Below are 16,549 nucleotides of genomic sequence, written 5' to 3'. Positions count from 1 at the left end.
GAGTCACAGTTGAAATGGTTTCATTTAACGAGACTTTTCGTCATGCGAGAGTCAATTCAACTTTTCCCCTTAAACTTTAAAGTAAAAGTAAAACATGTGGCTGTTGTAATCAATGTATACATCAAGTAATTTCCCCCCCGAGGGTACAGATGAGTTAGAAGTAAGTTCAGTCACTGTAATTTCATCACCATCGGTCAGGTGTGTGGCTTCATCTACCAGGTGCTGTCAAGCCTGGTATTCCCCTCGGTTATCAGAAAGACACCCACACCATTAACTTTTATTATGATTTTAGTTCTCATGGTGCAGAAGGAGATGTTGAACATATTCAACTCAAATCTAGTGTGGCCAGTTACCTGAGAACTTATGACAGTGAGTAATTTATCTGTCCTTTAAAGGCCCTGGGGTCATGGTCACCCACTGACCCCACACTGACCTCAGCATATTTAGCATTAGCTATGCCCATGCTGTGTGCGTAAGGTATCTGTCTAATGCTGTTTTTTAATTCCTAAAGAGTGAGTAGGTAACCACTATTTTTTATTAAGAACATTGACAGGATCCATGGTTGTATTTTGAACAAATGGAATATGTTGAACCTGTGATTTACATATTCGTTTTCCCACCTACAACACCACCCTCAGTTGAAAAACATCTAAACCTTGCTGTTGAATCTGTTTATGTACTGTAGTAGTCTCACATAACCCTGAAAATTCCTGTCCCGACCCTCCAATGATAAAAACTCTGCACCTAGCTCATGGCCAGTAAACAGTCTCTTTCTTGGTCGTAGTGGCAGTTAAACAGTCCCAACTGCCTGGCTTTGTGTCAGCTGTGGAAGCTTTCCACTTATGTGAACATAAACTGAATGCCAGGTACTCTTGATTAGCCTCTGACACATGATACAGCAGTTGATCCCTCACCCACCTCCTCCTCCTCCTCCTCCTCCTCCTCAAGAGGAGATCCCTCTCTGCTACCCACTGCCTCATTAGTGTCTGGGCTCCTCTCAGTTGGGACACTTCCCAGTGTCTGTAGCATAAGGGAACAGGAGGTGTTTTCCCAGTAACCAAGCACCTACAGTAATGTTAAACAGTTGTGTGTGTTGAGGCAGGTGTGCGAGCCCATGGTATACTGTGAACTTGATTAAATGTGGTGTGTTCTCATCAGCAAAATACCTAGCTTATGACCAGAAAGAAACACCTGTGTTAAGCGTGCACAGGATTTATAAAATGAAAATTTTGTCACGTGTTTAGGCTCAATCACATTAGATATAGACCTAGTTGCATATAGACCTGCAACAGTTAGTTTATTAATCAATGAGTCAATGGACAGGAAAATAATGGCAACTATTTTGATAATCGATCGATCAAAATGCCAAACATTTCAAGTAATGGAAATGAGAACACATCAGATGTAATATCATGAGGAGTATGCTGCCACTCAGCCTTACATTAACTGTGTATGGGAGCGAGGTTGATGCTTTCACTTTGGGAGACATTAATGCCAGTCAGAGGCATGTTTCACTGGATAACTTTGTGTATCCTCCATCTAAGTCTCTACAGGATCTTGATATTGTGTGTGTCGGTGTTTGTTTACAATTGTATATCACCAACTGCCACAGGCCCACCAGCGAGCCCAGTGCCTGGGTGAATGATTAAAAGGGGGGGGCCCTCCATCAGTCAGTCAGTGGCCTGGAGAGTGGTGTGGGAAAATACGAATTGATCGCACAGCCTGCTTAGAAACTTGACAGTCGTTTCTTCTATCCGGTAGTAGTATGAGCAGCAGCACATGTGGCATTAAACCATGGCTCTGGAGAGATTAGCACTAGTGATATAATGAGTGCAAGGCTTTCGAGCCTTAAGCAAATCAAATCTATTTTGATGTGCTAACCCTGTGGTATGCCCACGAATAGCTTGTCACTTGATATTGATGCGATGTTACATTATGGCTGAGTTGCAAAGCTTGAACTTGTCAGAATTTTCAGATTATGGGTTTAATCTCACATTTCATTAAATCAACCTTAAATTAGGGCTGGGCAATATGTCGATATCATATCGATATCGTGATATGAGACTAGATATCATCTTAGATTTTGGATATCATAATATCGTGATACGGCATAAGTGTTGTCTTTTTCTGGTTTTAAAGGCTGCATTACAGTAAAGTGATGTCATTTCCTGAACTTACCTGACTGTTCTAGCTGTTCCATTATTTGCCTTTACCCACTTAGTCATCATATCCACATACCTTAAATGGAAAAATGAATATCAAGGTGTTCCCTACCAGCTGAGCAGTTTGGATGGATAACCTGTGATTGTCAACTGCACTAGAATTGAGGTGATTTTTTTTTTTTTTTTTTTTTTTTGTCATCATAGCAATCCTTTCTTGTGGTGACAACCGCTGTACACATATATGTACTTGGTATATTGAAAGATGTGGCTTACTGGAAGATAATGAATGAGATGTGGCAGATGTAGTGCAGCAAGGGGATCTCCCTCACCCTGCACCTGTCACACTACACTTTGCGACCAGGTGGGATTTGAGTTGGCTGGAGATGACTCAGCTTGGTATAAAAGACAGCCTTGGTGGATGTGGGTCCATTTACAGTCCATTAACACAACATTTAAAAGAAACGGCACTAGTTTCAAAGAGATGCTCTCTTTGGGGTATTTTTGAGGATGTCTAAAATTAGCACACTTTCTGTTTGTTTGTCCTATTGATGTCTTATTCTTATTCTTGCCTCGCTCCCCATTCTTTACCCTCCTTCTTTCTCACACATCTGTGTTTCCCGCTCTTTTTTTTTGGTTCACAGACAGTTACCACCCTCCCCCTGCCCCCCCCTTTCCCTTCCTTGGTTACTGCCTCTATTTCCCTCTCTGTGGCTCAGTGGGAAACTCTGCCTTCCCTGTCATTCTCCTTGTAGGTTGGTTCTATGTGGATTTTGTGCAGACAGTGGGGTCGGCTTTGAGGGAGGGCTTAGTACTTGATTTGCAGTCTCTCCCCATAATACTCAGTTCATTCAAGCAGCCCACTGACAATAGACAACCCCCCATCCGCAACCCCAGCCACCCATAAGGCTAACCATTGCCATATTGTTGGAGGTTTCTGTGTAGAATGCAGTTTGCTGTTGCTCTTTGGGCTCATTGTGTCAGAGAGAGATTTCCCCTTGGCTTAATTTTACCAAAGAAAATGAAAAAAACTCTCCTGTTAATCCCTCTTAGAAGATTCAAAACACTCATTGTTTTTGTTAAGACAAAATCAAGCTTCGGTTTTGTCTTTCAGTGTATCCACTATATTCACGGTGCACCGCTGCAGAATGATTTCCACTCGCACACTGTGCAAGCGTGATAACACCGACCGACCACATTGACTAGTGCATCAAATCTCAGAATCCTCCCTCTCTTTTTATTCTTCAAAGGACATCTGTGTGAAAGGTACTGCTATAAGAGTAGCGTAGCTCTGTTAAGGAATAGCGGTGCGGTAATGTGTGTGTGCATAGCAAGTGTGTGGTCGAGCGAGTGCAGAGAGCGAGTGGCAGAAAAGTGACGGTGAATGCGAGCAGAGCAGAGCAGGGGAAAAGGTGAGCAGTAGGTTGTCAGTCGGGCAGTAAATGTACAGTTCAGACTACAGCATGTGAGGTAATAAATGCTGCAGCTTCTTAAGACCAAGAAAAGTCTTTTGCTTCCACCACTGCTGATTACAGTGAAGGGGTTAGCCCCAAAGTTAGCGACAATGGGTTAGCCTAACCTGACCAGGCTCCCCTTAAGGTGGAGGTGACAAGCAGTCAGCCCAGGGGAAGACCTGTCTTTTAAATAGAAATCCTAAATAGCATCAATCTAACCAGGACAGGTGCTGCTTGATGTTAAATCTCCACTGATGTATCGTCCTTCCGCATATTTTTATTCTTTCTTTCTCATGCTCCTTAGATAGGAAGAAAAAGTGTTGTTTCAGCTGAGCACCCAATTAAAATACAATAAACACCAACAAGTACACGCTTCAAATATGTTGTCTGAAATGCTTTTTCTATTGTATTGTCACAGGGCTACAGCTGTGGGGCATGTATCTTTTATGTTTTGCTGGAAAGTCTTAATCATGTGTTGGTGTTGTAGACTGAGAGGAAACACTGCTGGCCGACACATGCTGTTGTCAGAGTGTGGGGCTGAAGGCAAACTCCTGCGAGTGGGCCGGGTAGCGTGAGGGAAAAGTCAAGGGATTGTGTGCGTGCGTGCGTGTGTTTGTGTGGAGGAGGAGGAGGAGAAAGGCTTGAGGTTGTGATGTGTCACAGAGATTAGAAGCCAGAGCAGCCAGACCACGCTTCTTTTCCACCACCACCACCACCACCTCCTCCTCCTCCTCCTCCTCCTCCTCCTCCTCCTCCTCCTCCTCCTTCTTTTCCCCTTCCTGAGATCTGTTTTTTGGGGGAGCTACAAGGGGCTCATTTTAGGGGGAGGTTGTGGACAGGAAGAGAGGGACTTGGATGGAGAAGTATGTGCGTGTTTGGTCGGGGGGCTTACTGGAGGACAGACAGACAGTCGGTCTATTTATCAGTAGCGGAGAGAAAGAGTCCAAATATCTTCATTATTCAACACAGTCTTGAAATGAGGATTGTTAATAGTTTTATACCAGCAACTTTTTCTCATATTTAAATGCATAATATGTCATTTCTGCTGCTAGGGGTCTCTCAATCAAAACAATAACAAAAGACGGAGTTTGATGACGTCGTGAAGTAGCGAGGGATCATGGGAGTTGTTGTCTTCGTTTTTTAGACGACCAGCTTCTCCTGGTTCGGATTCCTTCAGCGTTCGTCGTTCAGGAGATTAGTCCGGGAGCTGAATTATCCGCAGACTCTCCTCCTCTCCAAAACAAACAGACCTGGTGATTAACACCGGTTAAAAACAGTGAATATAGCAGTTTCACGTTAAAAATCAGTGTTTCTCCGACGCTGTTCGGCAGACACAGGATGTCTGGAGGGGCTGCAAGCCGAGCCGCCGCTAACGTTTGCTCAGCTTGTTTCTCTGACGACTTAAGACTCAAATGTTCAGCAGGTTTTTACTGGGAGCCAAATTATCCGCAGAGGTCTCCTCCTTTCCAAAACAAACGTACACGATGATTAAAACAGGTAAAAACACTGAATAAAGCAGTTTCAGGTAAAAAAAAATCAGTGTTTCTCCGAGGCGGACACAGGATGTCTGGGAGGGGCTCTGTGCGAGCCGAGCTGCTGCTAACGTTTGTTCAGCTTGTTTCTTGTTTCTGTCAACTTAAGATCCAGACGTCTGATGATTAAAACCCTTCATCCGGTTAAAAGATATTTCGTAAACGTGCGGCTTCAAACTGAATAAAAGTCAAATTATAATTGATAATATAATATATAATTGATTTATCATCTTGTGCACGTATACTCTTTGGTAGAGGGGTATGACACCATTGAAAGGTGAACAAATTGAATGGACGCTTACCTTGATTAAAATGACAGATTTCTCTTGGTTTGAAAATTATTGGAAACATTCGGCATAATGTAAGTACACAATTCAACAAAATATATAACATAGGTCTAGTCATTTTAATGCTGAATAGTTACATATTATAGCTTTAAAGTCACAGTCAGTATTAAACGTAGTAGTTAGTAGTAAAATTAGAGGTATATTTATAATTGAAAAGTGTGACTTAAATGTTTCACAGAGGGAAATATTTATGAAGCTTATGACAGTCTTCCTTTCATCCATCTGCTAATACATTAATCAGACATGATGGCTGGCTATCATCATTTACCCAAAAAACAAGCACACTTTGCCACGCCATCAAAGCACTACTTACAAGTAGTTGATTTTGTCCATATTATCCAATTTTAGGTTAGAGAAGAAGAAGAAGCTCTATGTCTGTATGTCTTTGAATATATTGAAAATCAAACGAAATACTGTATGTTGTAGATAAACTTCGATCAGTCAGCTGAAGGATTATGATTAAAAGTTTTTGGTCCGATTTTGTGGATTAAAAAAAAAAAAGAAAAAAAGAAAACTGTCCGCAGCCAGGAGAGTCATTAGAAACCTATATTGTTTCTGGAAAGACATGTTAAGTTTGAGCTGCAGTTACAGTTGACACAAAGGAGTCTTGCCACAGATAACTACAGTGTAGGTTTTGATTTATCGTTCAGTGTTGGATTTCTCCTGTTGATAGCACCACCGCAACACCAGGCGGATGTATCATATATGATCAGGCTTTGATTATGTGGCCCACAATGACTATATTTACAATCTTTCATTTACTCTGTGATGTTAGCGACAGTTGGAAGGTTGTTTCGTTTCTGAATATGAAACTATTCTGTGGGTTGCGTTGAGCAGAATGTTTGCAGTGGAAATGACTTTGTTAGATGTGGGTTAATGAAAAGGAGAAAATAACTTCGCCTTTTTTTTAATTTTTTTTTTTTACTTGTTTCATGTTCTCTTCCCTCTCAACAATCTCTGATGGCATCAGAAACCTGGAAGAGGAAACATAGGCAGCCCAAACTGACTAAATACAGTTCTTGCGACATGTAGTTTCATTTCTGAGGAGGTGCACGTCAGCTACGCCATCACTTCCAGAGCCTACACACGTAGCTACTGTAAGTGTGGCGTAATCCCATGGCTAAATACTGAGGATAAGTGGGAAAATATTATTTTTTATTTGTGATCTCAGCAAACTGACCCTTTTTAATGCAGTAATCTGAATATTATCTTGTTTTGGCTAATTAACTCATTAGAGTGCATGTAAACTCTCAGAGTGACAGAGACCCAAGAGGCCCAAGTCAGCATAAAAAGTCAACAAGCCCTGGCCCCCATCCACTGTTCCACTCAAGCTGGACTGGCAAGACTCTGAGGACACAAGGCTCTATTTAACATGCCCAAGTGGATTCTCCTGGTTAGTGTAACAGAGCTAGTACTTTGTGTGTGTGTGTGAATATATATGTGTGTACCCATCACCTATCTGTGCCAGTGAGACTGTTGGGCCTTCCATAATGCTACCGACTCAAAACAAGCTTTTCACTATGTTGATTCTTAACCCCCTCCAAATCCCCCCCACTTGCTGCTCACAGAAAACACTTCCCTCTCATGTACAAGGGTTGGGTCGGTTTCTGGTTCTGCCAGTCCGGTCCGGTTTTGCCAGTACGAGCTTAAACCGGTTTGATTTTATGCAAACGACTGAACCGGCATTTGTCATCATGGGGCCGGCTGCTGCTGTCCACCCCAGCTGGATGGCAAAGACGAGCCGGAGGAGGTAGGCTGACCCGGGCTAAGATCTGCAGATCTCACTGATGACCCGGATAAACCCAGCTGGGCTGCTTCCAGCTCCCAGCAGTCTGAAATCAGCTTGTGTTTAACAAACCGCAGATACAAAGGGACACGATAAATCATTTTACCAGCCTGTGCGAGGGCTAGCAGCTCGTTAACATGGCTAGCATCGTTAGCATAGCCGTGCCATGCTATGCTGTTTGTAGCCTATGTAGACTACACACAACAGCATCCAGGTACAAGAAGAAAAGTTAAGTTGAATGATTGTTGTGAGAACACAATGTGTAAATCAGTTGTCCTGACTATGGTGCCGCTACACTCTCATTTTTGGGCTCTCCATTCGGGAGCGGCTGAGTCCCGTGCAACATCTAGTGGTAAATTTCAGTATTACCGGTCCAGTCTGGTATTTGGCTTAATATCAAACTGGTTGGAAATTTTTTACATCGGCCCAGCCCTATCATGTACACTCCTTCTCTGTTTTCATTCTGGCCTGTTCGCTCACACACATGCAGTCTGTCACTCTGCCTCAGGTTCATCCTGAGGGAGATTCAGACATTCTTACACGTTGTTGTGACTGACCAGGCCCTCTTCAGCCTGTCAGTGTGTGGCTGCCTGCTGGTGTTTATCTGTGGCAGAGAGTGGCAGTGACTCCCATGGGTGCCAGATGCAACACTCCAGAGTTTGATGAGGGGAACAGAAGGGAGGAGTCTGACTGCGTGACCGCGTGTGACGTGCATCAGCCCTTCCACGCCAGCTATCACTGTCTCTGTGTATGTCTATGCGTGTGTGTGTATGTGTGTTTCTAGGGTTCTGCCTGCTGTGACTGACGCCATTGTGCCTCGCCACTGAGCACTCACTCTGTTCCCACAGCTCAGGCTTCTCTGGATTAGAAACACAACAGCTGTATTGTGTGTGTGCGTGTGTGTGTGTGTATGTGTGTGTTGCTGTGGGTATGTGTGTGGACATGTGCACTCGTTAGCAGCGTGGACGTTTGTGTACTAGGGGGGATGTGGCTGAGGGGGTTAGCAGGGACTGGATGTCAGCCTAGCTTCTCACTATCCAGTTATTCTGGCTCACAGCCCACTGTGTACAGTGTGACTGTGTTGTGTTGCAAAGCAGTAGAGTGGAAAGAGTTCACATTGCTGAGATGTTTCTGCAGAATATTCATATGCTAAAAAAGGCACCACAAGTATTGGTGTATTTACATTTATTTCACTTTATTCCAAATGCACTATCACAGTATAGCACTGGTGCCTCATTAGCTGAATGGTATCACTCAGCTTGGTTTACAGTTGGTTAACTAAATTATAATATACTTGCACTGACCACAAATTACCCATTGATGCAAAGAAACCACCAAAGCAACTCATTAATGGCACTGGCTGCACATATCATTGATTTGCATGTATATTTTATTCTATTTTGTCCAGATGTGTCCAATAAAGAATGAATAAATCTTAGGTCCTTACCAATGAGCCTTTTCAAACTATAATATTAGTGTTTACTGCACGATTATACCAGTGCTGGAGTTGAACCATACTAAAGAAATGAAGAAAAATGCTGACAATGCTGGTTACAAAGCTTGGAGAAAGCCTTCCTAACCTTGATTACATCGTCTACATTGGAAGTTAGACTGCAGCTATTCACCTTGCCAGTTGACTTGTGTAAAACTGATCCTTTAAAAAAAAAAAAAAAAGTGGCAGAATATGTCCACATGCAGTGTTGCCAGCTAAACCGCAGAAGCAACACACAAAATCAACAAGCTGCTAACTGGAGCTGTGTGTTCAGCATACTGAGCATACTGACGGACAGCAGGAAAGTGGATTATGTTGCAGGACTTGTAGGAGTAGTTTGAGAAGTTTCCATGGACGTTTCAATACTGTATTTCTGCCATGAAACATGTTATTTTTGGAGTACATTGTAAGTGACAAAAATGTATGCTAACCACAGCGGCTGTTCTCTGAAATAGAAAACTACCAGCATTTAATAGCCACCTTTCAAGGCTACGGGGCCTAAGCATATTAAAACATAGATTTGGTTGTCCTGGTTTGTATAAGATATCGTCAACATTAAAATATTTCATTATAACTATCTGTAATTGGAAGTACTATAGTTGGCCCAGCAAAATATTAATTGAAAAACATAACCAACATTTATGAAAACAGTATAATGCAAATGAATGATATAATGAATCCTTATATTAAAGGATAATTTCTTTCTTAATGCAAAACCCACGCTGCCTTTGAGTCAGAGTTATTTTGATTGTTCTTCTGGCAATAAATGGAAAAAATACAAATATATTTTCCAATATATATATAAATATATCGGAAGAAAATACTTCTGAATGTGACTGTGCAACCAACCAACAAGCCCACAGCTTGAATAGCAATTTGTTTTCAACACCATGCCACAGAGTTGCTGCAATTTCACTAAAATAAGTAAGGAGTTAATTTTATTCACGGTCAAGAGGGGTTACCCCATCTCTGTTGCCTCTCACTGTCTGAATGTACAGGCTTAGGAAATGAGAAACAAACTGATAGACAGGGGGAGGATAGAGTTTTCTCTCCTCTGTTTGTTAAAGCACGTCCTTCCTGTAATTATCTGAAAGTGCCCACACACACACGATGTGCAGCATTTCTCAACTCAACCAGGGGAGGTTTCTTTCCTTGAACCCTCGCACTCACCGTACAAAGAGTCAATAAGCTTTTGATATGTCTGTGTGGATTTGTGGGTTGAGTCCTCACTATTTGTCATAGCCGTCTATAGCATGTCACACGCCAACAGCAGAAGTCTCCCTGGTGGTATCCCTGACAGGCTCTTGATCAGTCTTCAGTGTTTCTGAATTGCTGAATTTGGACTGGTTCCTGTAAACTCATGCAAGCCTCTCTGTTTGCCAGTGGTTGTACAGCTTCCCAGACACCGTGCAAGTCCTGAGAGTAGCCATTCTGACAGATGTCTTAGTCATCTCATAACAGTTACATTGGCTACATGTCTTGGACAGTTTTTTGTTTCACGTGCATATTGAAGGCATTAGTATGATCTGTCCGCAGGTAAGGTACCACATGAGTTGCCTCTGAATCCTGAAGCCTGAGAATGAAGTACACCGCTGTCCCAGTCTCCCCCACCTCCATCCCCGTCTTCTGACCCCCTTGGTCCTGCTCTTGTGGACAAGCACGTTTGTTATGTCTGTTTGTGAAGGGAACAGGGACACAGTTTCCAAGAAGGAGCGATAGGAGGGAGATATCTGATATGTTGCTGAATGAGCGGGGTCAGGTTGGCTATTCTGAAAATGTTGGAAAACACATCTGTGTGACATGCTGGGTAGATTTTCAACATCACAGTATGTTGTCTCGCCTGCCATGTGCGTGATGTTGTAAGGTCCCATCTGTGTTCACAGCAAGCAGTAATCACTTAAGGAGGCCAAAGTAAATTTTAATCTTAATCTGCAGGTTCCTTAAATGAATGCTATATACTGGTTTCAAAAAGAATATCAAACTCCAGCCTCTTTCCCAAAATATAAAGTCAGTTTTTTTTTTCCCACAAGAGGTTTGGGTCTCGTCTGTTTTTTACGAGTTCAATTTTAACTCTTGAGGTTTTCTAACATTTCCCCACATGCATGACACATTCGTTCGTGAAGAAATATGAACAGTTTCTTTGTAACCATTACAGAGGGATACTTAAAAAATCCCAACATAACAATGTCTCAAAGGGTGTCTGCAAGCGACAAAATAACCCAGAGGTCTGTCATAATCACAGGAAGCCCAAGAATGCAGCGACCAGCTAGCCAGATATCATGGTGATGGGACCAGTATTTTGATTAGACCCACACAATTTGTTTGTTTTGATGCTTGTCTGCATCTTGTCAGATTACCACCAGCCAAACACAAGTCAAGACTGCAGGTGGTGGGGTAGACTGCACTATAGGGTGCCTTTTTTTTTTTTGGAAGATTGGCCTTGGAAAATCTGCTGTGGGGAATTTGTGTGAAATTTTGTGGCAGTTTGTCACTGCGGACGCATCTGTTTTTAAAAACGTCAGGAAAAGCTCGTGTTTGTGCAAAATGCCAAAAGTAGTAACTGTCTGAGAAATATGAGAAATACAAGCCCGTTCTTTGAGTGTCTGTGCAATACCACAACACAAATTACTGTATGTCTCTGTGTTTAGGTTTCATACTGAAACTACACCAACTGGCTGTGTACTTTTGTGTGCACAAGTGGGTGGAATACCAAAACTTAAACCTCTGTGGTGTGTTTTTTTTTGTTTGCTTCAAATTTTCCTTTTTCTTACTATAAGACCCTGTCATTGCTACTGTATTTCATCTTCTGCTGAGTCCAGGATCAGGATGCTTCACTGTGTGTTTTTCTGCCCGTGGTGGCTCTCTGACTCATGCTGAATGGAGGCCAGTTCAGAGAGGCAGATGATAGCCGGAAAACACCAACCCTGCCCACTCAGTAATCCTGCCACTCCCTGCTATCCTCCTCCTACTGGCCGACTTTACCAGGCCCATCACAGCACAGAAAAAACACTGCTCTCAGTAAAGGAGACACTCTTAAAGTCCTTGACTGTTTGTATCCAGGACTTTTGTAGGAGATCTGAGGGTTCGTATGATCAAGGAAAAATCATTTGAAAACAGCAATTCCCAGGCCTGGAGAAGTTTTGGAAAAGTAAATAAAGTCATGGAAATTTTGCTTCACAAATACCTGTATAATAGAGTATATGTGAGAAAAATCTATATTGGTCAAACAATAGGGTTGGGCCAATGTAAAAATTTTCAAACAGGTTTGATATTAAGTCAAAAACTGGACTCAGATGTTTACAATTTGAATGTTGGCCCTATGGAACCTAGTCTCCAGGTCATGGAGGTGGTCCAGGAGTGAATTATTCTGTGTCTGCAGTGAATTTATGGTGGTTTCAGCTGCGGTGAGTCTTTCAAAATTTTCCCCAGCCAATGCCTCTGTGTGGTCGAGGCGGCTCGGGGAAGCATTTATTTGTTCGCAAAGTGAGTCTACGGAGGACAGGATGGATTGACGTCTTAATCAGGGTAGACATATCTTCTCTGAGACTGCCTCGCTGTCTGTCCAGCTCCGTCATCAGGTGGTCTGAGTACTAACGTTAATGTAATACAAGTTGGATTTAGAGGAATCAGGAGAGGTTGCTGATGTAGGCTGGTTTTTACTTTGCCAGAACATCTCATAATGACAAATGCTGGTTGTGATGACCCCCCGAGTCATCTCGTGTTGTTTTGTGGTTCACCTGTCTCTTTGTTCACCCTGCAAGTGGATCATTAGGGTAATCTGGAACACCTGGGGGCCCTGGGCTGTTCCCAGGTTATTCAAGCCTGGCTGCAGTGCATCTTCCTCCCTGTCTGCCATTCTGCCTCGCGGCTGCTGCAGCTGCAGCTCTCTCTTCCTTTCCCCTTTAGGCAACCATTTGTTTGATTTAGTACGTTGTGCTAATTTATTCTTATGACTTTGTTTTGCACCTTACAACACACACACACATCTCACACTCATGCATGCCATACACTACTGATGCTACTGATATCTACACCCCAAACAAGGGACCATTTCGGGTGCTGTGTATCTATGTACTTTTGGACTGGCTCCTTCTTTTGAGAAACTGACTTTGTCCAAAGTATTGAAGCAAAGATTGTATGTCATCTTATGTTATGAAAGCCTGAACCACTTTTTACAGGCTAAACAGTTAGACATGCATGTCAGGCGATGGCACAGGCCCGAGGTGAAGACTAAATACATCAGCTCAAGATATCACTGAGAAAATGAGGAACTGACTTTCAGGGATCAGAATCATGAATCTCATCCATCTCATCTCATCAAATCTCAATGGATGAGCTCATCTTGAATTGGAAAGTGTTTGAAGTACTCCAGAAGCAAATGCAGAACGATGTGAGGAAGTCACTAATCAGCATCGGTTCGTGCGGGTTGCACATACTGCCCAATGTGTTCAGAGATAGATGTAAACCCACCGGATGGGAAGTTGAACACGGACTCTCTAGCCTGTACTGGCTGGTCCACGATCGTCCTGCCTGTCACAGGGATTTTATGACAGCAACTGGATGTAACACGCCCATGCTTAAGTTTTGCAAGCACCAGTGGATTGAGAATGTCAACGTGTCACAGAGGATTGCTACTCTGGCCGCGTGTCAAACACTATATCGAGATGGTAGGGAGAGGTGAACTACCCGATCCAAAAGTGAAAGTGGGAATATTGCAATTGCAAGAGAAATCAACCCCTTCCTTACCATGTATCAAGCAGACCTTCCTCTCTGAGGACATGTACAAACTGATTAAAGGTAAGAATAAACATATTGATGTTTTATTTTATACATTGCAGTCTATTAGAAACACACACAAATATATTTTCAATTGTTTTCCATTTTACAACCCCTAATCCAGAGCTAAATGTTGTATAAGTGTAATAGGTTAATAAAACATCATAAAGCTGTCCTAACAGGCTTCATAAACAGTCACAGGCAATTTAACAGCATTGTTGTCCATCACATATTTAGCTTTGGTTTTCATTTGCACATAATTTCTGGAAGAGCAATTGGTAACATTTATTGTTGTCTTAATAGATACAACAACAAAAACTGGGAGAAAATGATTGCACCTTAACAACGTGGAAGTTGCTTAAAGTTTATAATTTTTCCCTTCCGCACTCATTATAGCATAGGATAAAGACAACATATGTAGTATCTTACATAAGGAATTATGTATTTATTTTTAAATGACTAAAATGAAATAAATGATTATTTAACGTACGTAATATAATCGGCATACAGCACTGTAGCTATGAATGTGTAATGTTCACTCATTCGGTGTGTTTAACTCTAATAAAAGAGAGACACTCACAAATTAAGAGTGATCAAACTGAAACATAAAACCCCTTCGTTTTAATTGTTTGCAGATTCAGATTTCTGAAGGAAAAAGACCCGCAAGAGGCCACATCCACACTGAAGCTCCTCCATGTCCCTTTTCAGGACAACAATCTGCACAAGGACAGTTCTCAGATTGATATTGGATTTGCAGCAGAAGCCACCCTGATCCAACTCAGGCCTCCCAAAAACATTTCAGAAGCAGAGACTAGAGATTTAAGATGGACTGCAAGAAACTCTTGACCACACTCCTTGAAAAGTTTCTGAAAAAGGCTCCAGTGTATCACACGTTAGTGAGAAGCATGCAGTGCCTTGACCTGAGATGCATGGCTGAATCTAAGGAGCTGTGCGTAAGTCAAATTAAAAGAATGTCGCACATACTTGTTGAAGCTAAGACCACAGATGAGGAAATGCATGATGATATCCTCAAAGAGTTTTGGGAGTTCTGTTATTCGGCTGCTCTTCGGGCTAAATTCAGGGAATTTGACCCCAAAACAGATCGGACACCCTGCTGTCTGAGACAATGGGGACAAAACCATAATTTTCCAGAGTGTGGGATGTGGTCAAGATTCTACTTGTCTCGTGGACAGACCAGTGTTGAGAGAGGATTTTTCCATTAACAAATAATTGTTTGTGGTGAAACAGAAGAAGTCTCTGTTGGCTCAGAGGCTCATTGTTGACCATGTCAGGTCTTTTGGGGGCAAAACTACGGTAGAGATCACAGAAGAGCTGCTCCTTTTAGCTGCAGGAACCAGGCAGAAGTACCATGGCTACCAGGATGAAGAGAAGAGAAAGACTGTTGACCTGAAGCCACAAGCAAACTGACCTTCATCACCAAATGTAGTTTCCGTCAAACCGCAAAAGAAAAAAAAGCTGCTGAAGATTGAAAAGCATATTGATGAGAAGCTTGCAGAAATGAAAAAATAAACTGTGTGGATTGTTTTGGGGGGATTCAAACAGGGAAGGTTATCTTCTGTTAATGCTCAATGAGGTTAATGGTAAATAGGAGGCATAGTTGGTTTAAAATGTTATTATGTATTCAAAAACACAATTTCTTTCTGAAACTACGGCACTTTGAAGTTAATGTCAGTGTTAGTGGGCACTTTTATTTCTTTATTTATTTTTCAAGCATTGTTTCCTCCCAGTCATTTATGTTAATTAGGGCTACACAATGGAGTTCTTAGGGTTTGAGGACATTTTATTCTGTAAACCTATTACTGGTGTGTCAGCAGTACTTAAATAAATGTTTATTTTGTATCAAACCACATAGTTTGTCATTCATTTGAGTTAAGATATACAGTGGTACATTTTGACATGGATTTTTATTCTTATTTTTCATGTATACAAAGACGTTTCAGAGAATGTATGGTCATGAAAATTAGCCCCAAAGGCATGGAAAAGTCATGGAAATTTATTGGTTAAGATGTGTATGAACCCAAATTGAATGAACTGGAGATTGAGACAGATCACAATCTATGGTAGACAAGCACAATTTCTTTAGCCTCAATGAAGACTTAGGAGAATATGCCTTCCTTCCTTTTTGTCACTCTTTGTGTGTGAAATTGGGCTTACCTCACAAATTTCACTCAGGGCCTCAAAGGAATTACCATCACAAAAGTTTGTGTGGACATAGTTTTGTGTGAGAGAGACAACCGTGGCAGGAATTCCAGACTTTCCTCTCTTTTTCATCATTTTATCCCAGCAAGCTTCTTCTTTTTTTTTTTTTTTCAAACACGAGGCCTTCACCCTCCATCAACCCTGTTAGCTTCAACTCCACAGGGGCAGAAAGCACATACAGTACTTCCAAAGACCCGACTGTAAACAAACATGGTTGCTCATGTTGTCTGCTATTACCTCACAGAAGGTGTCTGTTCTGTTTTGGGGACATTTTTATGAACTTCCCCTCAACCCTAGCATCACCCACACATGAGTCTATATGAGTCAAATCGGTGATGAATCACACTCCACCCTGACTCTCATTTATCAATGACACATTTTGGGCAGTTTTTTGGTAGAGATTTGAGAGTACAAGAAATACGACTACGGAGACAGATCTACACAGTTGAATAAAAAAGACCAGGAGGTCGGAGGGGGACGTAAACAAAGCAACACTTGCCTGGTAAATGGATGAGTTGTATCAGAGTTTAACAATCGCAAGACTCACAATGGTATCATAAGATCAATCCAAACATTGTATTGGTACATCAGCAAAGCTATTCGTTTTTTTCATGTGTGATGTGGCAGGCAAGCCTCAGCAGACCCAAAAATAGCACTAACATGAGTGTGGCACATTAAGTTGAACAGAACTCTGTGTTTCAGGATCAAAGTGACTCATGTCTAAGACATCTCATGGCCTTTTTGTGAGTGCGTGTGCGTGCACGGTAATCGTTTTTTTTAGAA

General features: G+C 42.0%; 1 protein-coding gene and 1 long non-coding RNA gene across 3 annotated transcripts in view; both read left to right on the top strand.

The window, feature by feature from the left end:
- Nucleotides 1–16,549, top strand: part of LOC121905817 (protein argonaute-3) — a 36,833-nt gene that overhangs the window by 1,059 nt on the left and 19,225 nt on the right. The gene's annotated exons all lie outside the window — the stretch shown is intronic.
- Nucleotides 9,707–15,411, top strand: LOC121905820. Its single transcript, XR_006098480.1, has 2 exons — nt 9,707–13,567; nt 14,182–15,411. It is a non-coding gene; the product is annotated as an uncharacterized LOC121905820 (long non-coding RNA).

The sequence above is a fragment of the Thunnus maccoyii genome, chromosome 10 (genome assembly GCF_910596095.1).
Source record: "Thunnus maccoyii chromosome 10, fThuMac1.1, whole genome shotgun sequence".
NCBI lineage: Eukaryota > Metazoa > Chordata > Actinopteri > Scombriformes > Scombridae > Thunnus > Thunnus maccoyii.
This window is presented reverse-complemented; position numbering and strand designations above follow the sequence as displayed.